This window comes from Mesoplodon bidens (genome assembly GCF_964165515.1).
Source record: "Mesoplodon bidens genome assembly, chromosome: 11".
NCBI classification, from domain to species: domain Eukaryota; kingdom Metazoa; phylum Chordata; class Mammalia; order Artiodactyla; family Ziphiidae; genus Mesoplodon; species Mesoplodon bidens.
Window position 1 is genome coordinate 37641059 of NC_138167.1, and position 12897 is coordinate 37653955.

The 12897-nt window shown below is 37.6% G+C and overlaps 1 protein-coding gene across 3 annotated transcripts in view; it reads left to right on the forward strand.

The window, feature by feature from the left end:
- TAFA2 (TAFA chemokine like family member 2) overlaps window positions 1-12897 on the forward strand; it is a gene marked incomplete at its 3' end in the record, with an annotated part of 531245 nt that overhangs the window by 195899 nt on the left and 322449 nt on the right. For 2 of the 3 annotated variants that reach the window (XM_081248765.1, XM_081248763.1), the window contains exon 1: window positions 11583-11638. The exons of the other annotated variant lie outside the window; for it this stretch is intronic. Of the gene's footprint in view, window positions 1-11582; window positions 11639-12897 lie in introns of those variants that run through there. 3 annotated transcript variants of the gene reach the window in all.

A 12897-nucleotide genomic window follows, 5' to 3' on the forward strand; every position in this document is an offset into this window, starting at 1 on the left:
GAGAAATATTTTGGGAATTTTCTCTTACAAAAAGGAAAACACAAGGGACATTGTTTTCTTCCATGCATGACATGGCATCCTGGAATTTGAACCCAACCAGTCAGACAAGAGTCTGACTCTATAGCTCTGATGAGTTAGGAAGTAAACATCCAGACTGAAAGGTCAAAATCTTTCCACACAGAAAAAGAATGACTGATTTGGATAACATGGAGACAGGAGATTTTTAGCCCACTATACCTCAGAACTTCTGAGATCTTCTCTTAGTTCTCCAAATGGGTTTGATGGTTGAAAAGCATTAGAGCATGATGATTAAGCCCATGAATACTGTAGACAGACACCTGGATTAGAATCTCTGCTTTACCATTTTCTACCTTTGACAAATGGGCAAATTAAATTAATTAACCCTTACGTTTTTCAATTTCTTCATCTCTAAAATGGGAGTAACTGTAGAGAGGATTTAGAATACAAAAATAGCCTTCAGACCGGAGCTGGCATATGGCAAAGTGCCACATATGAAGGTCTTTTTTTTTTTTTTCCCTGAGGCAGGAATATGGGGTAAAATTTACTTTCTATAAGTAGGATAATGTTGTTGTACTATGCAAGAAAAAAATCATTAGACTGTTTTGGGACTCTTAAATGAAAAGTGTTACACATATAAACATTATCAATCATCAACACTAGCAAAAAGAAACTGAATCTTTTCTTGCTTTGCTTATTGCAATGAATTTCACTTTCTTAGAAATTTAAAAGTTAGATTACTTCTCTTAAGGATAATTTAATTTTCTCTAGTAGCTTTTTTAAAATTCCTACTCTATTGCCCCATGAACAACATTCTAGTTCATTAATTTGTTTGAGTGTAAACATTATCCTCTTAGTCCCTACCCTGTGTCTAGGGCCATACTGAAAGGCTGCATGTGGCATGTTACTTCTTTGTCTTGCGATCACATAAAATGCAATTCAAAATAATAACTTACAAGTAACTTTCTTGGTCCAGCCTAGAAAATTTTAATTTACATATTTTAAATTAGTCTGCTTTTAGTTCAGTGATTTTGTCTAATTTTATACTTATAAATATGTGGCAGATGTTGTTTAGCTAAATTTAAAAACTAGGAATAATTATTGTAGAAATAGTGCTTTTATATATGTCATTCTGTGAACCATGGGAGAGCTATTATTCAAAAAGAGAAGAAAACTCCGTGGAAAAAATGTAAGTCTTTGAGTTATTGGTTTTTAAAGGAAAGACACTAAAATTATTATGAAATCGGATAAGTTAGGACTATAATTTCAAGCTGTGTTCTGATTTATCTCAAGCTGTCTGATATTGCCACATAAGTGATGCCAGCACGGTCAAGCATTTAAATGCAAATTTATAATTCTAAGTGCTCTTCTTTGTTGAAGGCATTTTGTTTAAGCTTGAAATCCCCAAAAGATCGTGATTTTGATTTCTTTCTGAAATAGAAAACTTTGATAAAAATTGAAGATGCAGAGAATAGCATTATTCAGCAAATTCAAAACAGACCATCTCCCAGACACTGTAGATGAAAACAAAGTTGGACAAAATGACCCCTGTTTGCCAGCTGATGGAGGAATCAGAGCTGTTTGTGAGACAAACGACGGAGTTTGCAGCGCAAAAGGTCAAGTTGAGCTAGAGCTGGAAAGAGAAAAGCAGATCAATAAGCAGATCAACCTGTTCTAGTGACAAGAGATGTTTCCAGGCTTTGCCAAGAGACTGGAAATTCACATTAACAAGAAGGAAGCAAATCTATCATGGGTTCACCCCGGTGAAAATTGTGGGGAGGGCTGGCAGCGGGGGGGGGGTGCTTACATGTTCCTCTCTCTCTCTTCTTGTGTGACTTAGTGCACTGGCGAAATCCATCTACGCAAGGAAACCTTGACACAAGTGAGCAATGGAAATCACACATATGGAACACCTAAGCAACCTTCCCATTTTATCAGTGTTTTGTCAGAGGGTTACAGAATGGCAATTGACTAATTTTAATTCATCCTTTTCTTGGTTAGTCTTCTTTTTTTTTTCTTTGGCTGCGTTGGGTCTTCGTTGCTGTGCGCGCGTCTTTGTTGCTGTGTGTGGGTTTTCTCTAGTTGCGGCGAGTGGAGGCTACTCTTAGCTGCGGTGCGGTGGCTTCTCTTGTTGTGGAGCACGGGCTCTAGGCACGCGGGCTTCAGTAGTTGTGGCTCATGGGCTCTAGAGTGCAGGCTCAGTAGTTGTGGCACATGGGCTTAGTTGCTCCGTGGCATGTGGGATCTTCTGGGACCAGGGCTCGAACCCGTGTCCCCTGCGTTGGCAGGCGGATTCTTAACCACTGCCCCACCAGGGAAACCCCGGTTAGTTTTTTTTTTATTTAGAAAGAATGATGTACATATCCCTTCTAATTATTATATTATTAGTAGGGTTTTTTTTAATCCCTTGAAATATAAGTTATTAGTGGTCCTTATTGATTGGGTTCCTGCATGTGCTGAAATATACTTGGTATAAAAAAATGAAGCAGGGTTGATTGTTTGTCATATTAATATGTATTACTAGGTTAATTGAGAGTCTTGACTACTTACTTATCTTGCCTTTCTCTACAGTACATGTAATAGGTGCTGAATACTTTTTTTTTTTTTTTTTGGTTTGTTTCCATAGCACTTTAGTTATTTATTTATTTTTATTGGTGTATAGTTGCTTTACAATACTGTGTTAGTTTCTACTGTACAGCAAAGTGAATTAGCTATATGTATACATATATCCCCTCTTTTTTGGATTTCCTTCCCGTTTAGGTCACCACAGAGTATTAAGTAGAGTTCCTGTGCTATACAGCAGGTTCTCATTAGTTATCTATTTTATACATATTAGTGTATATATGTCAATCCTAATCTCCCAATTTATCCCACCCCCCCCTTCTCCCCCTTGGTGTCCATGTTTGTTCTCTACCTCTGTGTCTCTATTTCTGCCTTGCAAACAGGTTCATCCGCTCAATACTTTTTTATTAGACTTTTTCTTTAGGTTAAAAACTCTACTTTGCATTGCGATTAAGATGGAACAGAGAGTTCCCTGGTGGCCTAGTGGTTAGGATTCTGGGCTTTCACTGCCGTGGGCCAGGTTCAATCCCTGGTGGGGGAACTGAGATCCTGCAAACCATGCAACATGGGTAAAAAAAGAAAAGAAAGAAAGAAAAAAAAAAGATGGAACAACCAATTTTTAAAAATCAGAGCTAGAAAATAAAATTTGAATTAGGTTACAATTTTTCTCATAAAACATGTTTTTCATTACAGGCATACCTCATTTTATTGTGTATTTCTTTATTGTGCTTCACAGATATTGTGTCTTTTACAAATTTAAGTTTTGTGGCAATCCTTCATTGAGCAAGTCTATTGGTGCCATTTTTCTAAAAGCATTTGCTCACTCTATGTTACATCTTGATAATTCTCACAATATTTCAAGCTTTTGCATTATCATTATATTTGTTATGGTGATCTGTGTGTGATTAGTGATCTTTAATGTTAGGTTTTTTTGTTGTTGTTGGCCGCATTGAGTGGCATGCGGGATCTTTGCTCCCTGACCAAGGATCGAATCCGCGCTCCGCTCCCCCTGCAGTGGAATCATGGAGTCTTAACCGCTGGACCACCAGGGAAGTCCCTAACGTTACTAGTTTTGGGCTGCCACAAATCTCACCCATATAAGACAGCAAACTTAATTGATAAATGTGTGTGTCCTGACCAGCTGTTCCCCTATCTCTCTCTCTCTCTCCTTGGTCTTCCTTATTCCCTGAGACACAACAGTATTGAAATCAGGCCAATTAATAACTCTTCAATGGCCTTTAAATGAAAGGAAGAATCTTAGGTCTTTCACTTTAAATCAAAAGCTAGACATGATTAAGATTAATGAGGAAGGTGTGTTGGAAGTCGAGATAGGCTGAAAGCTAGGCCTTTTGTGCCATTCAGCCAAGTTGTGAATGCAAAGGAAGAATTCTTGAAGAAAATTAAAACTGCTACTCCAGTGAACACACGAATGAGAAAGAAAGTGAAACAGCCTTATTGCTGATATGGAGAAAGTCTGAGTGGTCTGGATAGAATATCCAGCCAACCACAGAATTCCCTTAAGCCAAAACCTAATCCAGAGCAAGGCCCTAACTCTCTTTAATTATATGAAGCTGAGAGAGGTGAAGAAGCTGCAGAAGAAAAGTTTGAAGCTAACAGAGGTTGGTTCATGAGGTTGAAGGAAAGAAGACATCTCCATAACATAAAACGGCAATGTGAAGCAGGAAGTGCTGTTGTAGAAGCTGCAGCAAGTTATCCAGAAGATCTAGCTAAGATCGTTAATGAAGGTGGCTACACTAAACAACAGATTTTCAATGTAGATGAAACAGCCTTCTATTGGAAGAAGGTGCCATGTAGGACTTTCAGAGCTAGAGAGGAGAACTCAAGGCCTGGTTTCAAGGCTTCAAAGCTCCAAATAACAGGCTGAATTTCCTGTTATGGGTTAATGCAGCTCGTGACTTGAATTTGAAACCAGTGCTCATTTACCATTCTGAAAATCCTAGGGCCCTTAGGAATTATGCTAAATCTCTGCCTGTGCTCTGTAAATGGAAAAACAAAGCCTGGACGGCAGCACATCTGTTTACAACATGGTTTACTGAATATTTTAAGCACACTGTTGAAACTTACTGCTCAGAAAAAAAGATTCCTTTCAAAATAACACTGCTCATTGATAATGCACTTGGTCACCCAAGAGCTCCGATGGAGATGTACAATGAGATTAATATTGTTTTCACGACTACTAACACAACATCCATTTTGCAGTCCATGGATCAAGGGATAGTTTCAACTTTCAAGTCTTATGATTTAAGAAGTACATTTCATGAGGTTATAGCTGATAGAGATAGTGATTCCTCTGATGGATCTAGGCAAATTAGAGTTGACCCTGGAATAATACAATTTGAACTTTGTGAGTCCTCTTATATGCAGATTGTTTTCATTAGTAAATACTACAGTACTACGTGATTCGTGGTTGGTTGAATCTGTAGATGCTGAAGGCCAACTATAAGTTATATGCAGTTTTGAACTGTGTGGAGGGGTGACATCTTGAAACCCCTCATTGCTCAAGGGTCAACTGAAAATTGAAAAGTATTGAAAATCCTTTGAAAATTGAAAATCCTTCTGGAAAGGATTCACCATCTAGATTCACCATTCTAGATGCCATTAAGAACATTTGTGATTCATGAGAAGAAGTCAAAATATCAACATTAATAGGAGTTTGGAAGAAGCTGATTCCAATTCTCATGGATGACTTTGAGAGATTGAAGACTTCAGTGGAGGAAGTAACTGCAGATGTGGTGGAAACAGCAAGAGAACTAGAATTAGAAGAGGAGCCTGAAGATGTGTCTGAATTGCTGCAATCTCATGATAAAACTTGAGTGGATGAGGAGTTGCTTGTTACAGATGAGCAAAGAAAGTGGTTTCTTGAGATGGAATCTACTCCTGGTGAAGATGCTGTGAAGACTGTTGAAATGACAACAAAGGATTTAGAATATTACATTAATTTAGTTGATAAAGCAGCATCAGGGTTTGAGAGGACTGACTCCAATCTTGAAAGAAGTTCTGTAGTGGGTAAAATGATATCAACCAGCATTGCATGCCACAAAGAAATTTTTGGTGAAAGGAAGACTCAATCAATGCAGCAAACTTCATTGTTGTCCTTTTTTTTTTTTTAATTGCCACAGCCAGCCTAACCTTCAGCAACCACCACCCTGATCAGTCAGCAGCCATCAACATCAAGGCAAGACCCTTCCAGCAGCAAAAAACTTATGACTAGCTGAAAGCTCAGATGATGGTTGGCATGTTTTAGCAATAAAGTATTTTTTAATAAAGGTATGTACATTTTTTTAGACATAATGCTATTGCACACTTAATGGACTACAAGGTAGTATAAACATAACTTTTATATGCACTGGGAAACCAAAAAATTCATGGGACTCATGATACTTGCTATATTGCAGTGGTCTGGAACTGAACCTGCAATATCTCTGAGTCATGCCTGTATTAAATGCCTGTAAAATACGATGCTTATTATGCTTTACTAAGTGTGATACAAAGCAAGTTAAAGCAGATTTTTTTACACTGACATTAACAAAACAACAACAATAAAATGGTCTCACTAATTTTTACCTGCTCTGTTGAATATAGATCAGTTTTAGGTAGGAACTCTTTCCTATAAGTAAAAACAGTCCACAATAATATTTTTTGGATCTATGTCTTACTGAGAGAAAGCTGTCAAATAATAGATAGTCATTATGTAGAAATCAGAATGATTTCTCAGGTGGGATATGAATTTCATCTAGCTGCCAAGTAGAAACAGCCTGCAGAGGTTGTGTTCTATTCAGGCAGGAGGCACCTTGAACACTATCACAGAATCATTTTGGAAGAAGCTAAGCATGGTGAGAGTCATATCTGTTTCTAGACAACTATTTATCAAACTCTCCATGACTATTCAATCAACATAATACAGTCAGGTTACTTAGGCTGTGGGTTTTAGAAAGTTGTATTTTCAGTAGTATAGACCAAGTCTGTACAGAGAGCTAAGGAGAATGAATACTGAGATCATGGAGCTGTTCATTGACTTTCCTAGTGTAGTCAAGGATGATTGTACCAAATTATGGTGTGGTGAGATGGGGAAAGAGGGGTCCACATGATGCAGACAATGTCTCTACATCTGAGTCAGGTAAGAGGAGTGGGAACAGAGTCTCTTCAGGCAGTAAAGAGAAGAGGTTGAGCCTGATATTGGAAAACTTTTAATTAAGTCAGACACAAAAAGGCACTTTAGAACGAATCCACATTTCTGACTTGACAATCTTAACAAATGTCTATTTAACTCTCCCGTAAACCTTCTAATAAGATAACTGAGGTTAGTTACCCTCTGAAAATAAAGATGATAATTTGCAGTAAAGAAAAAAAATTAGTGAGAGGTAAATGTTAGTGGGAAGTTTTGGGAAAAGACCTGTGGTTTTCCCTACCTGATTTTTTTCTCTTTGCCTTTTTAAATCCCATTTGTCAGCAGGTCAAGTTTAGAATATGAAGTGTGGGTGTAGTGGTAAATCTATCCATCTCAGGTGAATTGAAAAAGTACGAAATGCTGTCATTCCCTCTTGGCATTGTTTTCTAGTGAGTCTCGAGAGTATGCTGCTACTGTAAGAAGTCTGGAGGGAATTCCAGACACACTTTAGTATGTTTCTAATTACAAAGTCATGGTTTACTCATGGTCTAGTCTTGGTTTGTAAATCTTGTACTGTGTGGGCAGTGCTCCAATAAAATGGTAACTTTTTTGTTTGTCATCTGATTTTACCTAATTTTCCAATAAAGTGATTAAGCCTGTAAACCTGTGAAATACACCATAGGATACAGGTATCCTAGATGTGCACATAATTACTAAATTTGGATCTGAACTCGAAAGCAAATTGATTTAATATAAGCAAAATACTTAGAGGTATGAAACATTTTCTGCACCTTTTATAGTATAAATGAAGACGAATGTGAAGTATCACTGAGGAAGGTCCACCTCTTGTTCATAGTGGGTCCCCCTCCCCTCCCCTATGCCCTTTTCCCTCTGTTTCTAAGCTAGTCATGCCAAGTAACAATCCCTTGTTATATTTCATTAGTTTTGTTTTCGGGAAGCAGGCCAGAAATAACATGTGTGAAGCATTGATTTCTGTCTTGTCTTCATTCTCATCACCGACACTTGTTAATTCTCTTTCTTTCTGTCTCCCTCTCTCTCTTCTGGAACATGCCGGAACATGTATCCACAAAACTACTTAGAAGGTGGATTCTTTAAGAAGAAGAATTTCAAGGATTAGGTGTATCCAACAGTGTAATCCTGGGTTGATGGAATGAATAGTGACTGGGTTTCAGGTCTGAGAGTGGCGGTGTGTTTACTTTTCTCATTCAGCTGTTGGAACCCCTGGGAATGGAAACTGCTTGCAGTTGTATACCCCTGCCTCCCCAGTTTGGTTCCTCATACATGATCGACACTTAGTACCTGATTGTAGTGGATGAATGAGTGACGACTCAGCGACCTGTCTTGCTTGACACAGGGAGTTAAAGTTATGCTACAAGTGTTTAACATATTCAGCTAGGAGTGGAAAAAAGTATGTGGTTTGAACACTAGAAATATTTTCATCCAGAGAAGTGTTAAGTCTCATGTTATCTTATGTCTCCAGCTCAGTAAGAATTACTTGCACAGGTCATATGTGTGAGGATTGAATGAGTTAATACATCTAAAACACTTAGCAAGTGCCTGGTACACAGTAATGCTCAATAAGTACTAGCTATCATTGTTGTTGTCATTATTTTATTAAAAGAGAGAAAGTGAATAAGAAAGACGGTTGCCTGATAAGAATGCTCTTGGCTCTTCCTAGTCCTTATGTCCCAGTGGGTTATTTTGTTTTTTTGTTTGGTTTTTTTTTTGCAGTACGCGGGCCTCTCACCGTTGTGGCCTCTCCTGTTGCGGAGCACAGGCTCCAGACGTGCAGGCTCAGTGGCCATGGCTCACGGGTCCAGCCGCTCCACAGCATGTGGGATCTTCCCGGACCAGGGCACGAACCCGTGTCCCCTGCATCGGCAGGCGGACTTTCAACCACTGCACTACCAGGGAAGCCCCACAGTGTTTTTTTTGCTTTGCCAGAAAAAGGTAGTAAGTACACTTAGGTACATTGTGATCAGGATCGTTGTTTTGAAATACAAGACAGATCATATCATAGGCCTTCTTAACACCCTGCAAAGGCACGCCATTGCTTTCAAAATGAAATTTGAAGTCTTTAGCATGACAGGTAAAGATCATGATTTGATCTCTTAGTTTAATCTAATCTGGTTTTATAAACCTTTCCTTATTCACAGTCCCTTGCCACAATTTGGGCTATGTGTCCCAACCGTGTGCTCCTGTAACATTCCGAGATTAGGTCTGCTTCCTTGTTCATCTCCACAATTAGACATTGTTTTCTTTTGCCATTGTCTAGCATGTGGATCAGCAACTTTTTCTAGTTTTGTAAATGCTTTAGGCTTTGTGGGCTATACTGTCACCGTCAGGACTATTCAGTTCTGCTAGCATAGCACAAAAGCAGCCATGGACCATATGCAAAGGAATGAATGTGACTGTGTTCCAATAAAACTTTATCTATGGACACTAAAATTGGAATTTCATATAATTTTCATGTATCATGAAATGTTATTCTTTTGATTTTTTTCATCCACTTAAAAATGTAAGAATTTTTCTTAGTTTGCAGGCCATACAAAATCAGGCAGCAGGAAAAATTTGGCCTGTGTGATATTTGTTGCTCCCCAGTGTAGCAAAATGCCTGGCATGGAAATGGTGCTCAGCCAGTACACTTGAGTGTATGCTACAACTCACTGACACAAGGAATTGACATCCTCTGAAAACACCATGCCTATTTCTACCTATAGACCATGTGTCTTGCATCTTTCTTTACTGAAAATGTCCTCTCCAGTTTTTGTTTGTTTGCTTTAATTTTCTGCTTAGTGAGCTATTATTTGTTCTTCAAGGTAGAAGATCAGCTCTTCAAAATAGAAGTCAGCTCTTCTCCAGGTAGAAAAGAAGAGATGGGGACTTTGGTGAGGGCACATCCCTCTGTGTTTCTATGGAGCTTTGTATATATCATTAGTGTAGCACTTTTTATACAGTATTTTAATTATCTTTGTGTATGTTGCTCTTTTCCGTCTTGCTCTGAAGTTATACTACACAATGGCAGTATAGAATTTGGCATTGGTAGTCATTTAGTAACAGTGAAATATTTTTATATAAATTCCCAATATCCTATTGAGACTGTTTGGCATCAGTTTAATTTACAATGATGACACTATCTTTCACTGTTGATAGTGAGGTAACCTCAGTGTCTAACAATGAAATGAATACAACTAAAATTGAATAAAAATGTTAAATATTATTAAAAATTGAAAATAATTAAATCAGAAATTCAGGAAGTAACAGCATTTTTTGTGGTATAAAATATCAGTTTTCTAATTTAATTGCAGACTTAGTTGAATTGAAATCTGTAGATGTATTTTAAAAATACTGTCTTTAAGCCTTTGCTTGGTTTTGTGTGGATACATGGCAATACTATTTAACCATAGGCATGTATTGCTATTCTTTCCTGGAAAGATGAAGGACACTTGTAGTACTAGAGATTTCGTGGTGAAATGTAAAGGATTTTGACTAATGATTATGTTACTTCAGCAAGTCAACTGCTTTCAAAAGTTTACTTTGATGGGGTTTGCCTAGAAGAGATAGGAGGTATTTTATAACATATATTAGTTATTGTGTCAGATATTCTGTTATTATAAATTCTCTCAGATACTTTATACATGCTCAATATTTATTTACCATGGAAATATCCAGTGCCTTATATCATATATCTCCCTGTTTCCCTGAGGAAATTTCCTGCATTCTCCCAAACTATAAGATTTCCAATTGAGATCAGTGTTCTGGGTAGATTTCACCATAAATGTCTTAGGAAATCTCACTAGAAATCAGAAGCATATTGCCATGTGAGGTGAATAAGAAGCTTTTCCATTATTGATCATTTTTTTTTACTCATTCTAATTATAGAAGATAGTAGTGAGCGTGATAGTTTAGGTTGTCATTATAAACAGAATGTCTGAATGCAGGCTGCTTATCTTTTCTTGAGAGAATTGCATACCAGTGATTGGAAATCAGCATGTGTTCAATTGGTACAGATGTTTATAAAATATATGCCACATTAATATGAAAAAAAAAGAGCAACCATGCTTGGGTGGATTTACCTGGTATTTAACTTGTAGAAAGTCATATTTTGTAGAGGAAAAAAAAAGTCAAATTGCCTTTATGGGACAAAAGGGTGATGGCAAGTGTAACAGAATATACAGAACAGGGATATTTCACACCAAGCCCCAACCCTTGGTCCATCGGTCAGTTGCCTTAATTTTAAGATAGAATATATTTTCTTTTAAATTCACTGGATTAAACACCTTAATGATAGAAATTGTGTCATATATCTTTGTGTACATTGCAGTGTCTGGTACAGTGTCTTCTATATAACAAGAACACATACATTTCCTGAATTAAATTGTATTTATAAACAGTTCAGCGTGTATAAAAAGTAGTGCTCTCTAAAACGCTCCCCTAGAATAACCTTTCCAAATATGTGCTATTTCTATAAATATATAAAAATTAAATCATGGTATCAGCATTCATTCATTGAGCGCCTGTAGTATCTTAGTTATTTTTTTACACATTAACTCATTTAACTTGCAAAACAATGGTATGAGGTTGGTGTTAATCCCTCCCCACTCAAAAGAAACTGAGGCTCAGCAATTAAATAACATGAGTTTATGTGTAAAATAATAGTAGTATTTACTTTATAGGGTTTGTGAGGATTACCTGAGGTGGATTATAGACCAAACTTCCTGGTGCATGCTAAGCCTTCAGTAATTTAGCTATTATTATAAGGACATGCAGCTAAAAAGTTGTTGAGTTGGGATTACATCACTGTCAGTCTCACTCCAGAGCCCATGTTCGTTTCATCATTGTATTCCAATTCCCTGCCTCAGATATAGAGTACAAATCATTATCCTTCCTGTTATGAGCTCCTAAAAGGTAAAGGATGAGAGTTTCTTTTGTATTATCTACTAGTACCCTGTATACTCGATAATAAATATTGTTGACAGCTTGACTGGCTTGGCAGTGATAGTGTTTCTGGTTTTGTTTTCCATATGTATGGTTGGTAGGATGCTTGGTTCTGGGAAGGACTCAGAGGAATGTTGTTACAGTAGGCGTTACGTGTTATATTTAAAAAAGGTTTTAATTAATATGCCACCTGCATCTTGATTCTAAATGTTGTTTCCCTTATTGAGTGTGTAAAGAAGGGACTGAGAACGGTCATAGTATTCAGGCGTTGATAACATTTTCCAGTGAGCTTTGTCAGTACATCTCAGTTTCATCCTGAAGTCATTTCTGGTGGTCGTGTCCTGGGACTTTTCAGAGTTAGCCGTTTTCACTTGAGAGGTAAAAAATTTCTTTGTGTTTTGGAGGAGAGAGAATTAAAACAAGAAAACAAAGCAAAACACTGAGACTCATAGCCCTGGAGAGTTTTCCTCAAAGGGAATTTGAGTAAAAAATGAGCTGTCAAGTGTCCTTGAGGTTCCTTGCTAGTCACATAATGATGCATCATTTGTCAAATGTAGTTGTCTTTCTTTATTTGAGGATCCTGCTGCTGGTGGTGTTTCTCCATCCTTGTGCATGTGGAACTCAAAAACAAACTGAGGACCTGCCCTTCTGTACATGGAGGTGCTGAATGACTATTGTACTGTCAGGAGGTATAACCAATTTGTGTGACTCAGTTTTTTTTCTGCCGTTTTTTGTTTTTAACATTTTTATAGGGGTATAATTGCTTTACAATGGTGCGTTAGTTTCTGCTTTATAACAAAGTGAATCAGCTATACATATACATATATCCCCGTATCTCCTCCCTCTTGCATCTCCCTCCCACCCTCCTTATCCCACCCCTCTAGGTGGTCACAAAGCACTGAGCTGATCTCCCTGTGCTATGCGGCTGCTTCCCACTAGCTATCTATTTTACATTTGGTAGTGTATATATGTCCATGCCACTTTCTCATTTCATCCCAGCTTACCCTTCCCCCTCCCTCCCTGTGTCCTCAAGTCCATTCTCTACATCTGTGTATTTATTCCTGTCCTGCCCCTAGGTTCTTCAGAACCATTTTCTATTTTTTTTTAGATTCCATATATATGTGTTAGCATATGGTATTTGTTTTTCTCGTTCTGACTTACTTCACTCTGTATGACAGACTCTAAGTCCATCCACATCACTACAAATAACTCAAATTTTGTTTCTTTTT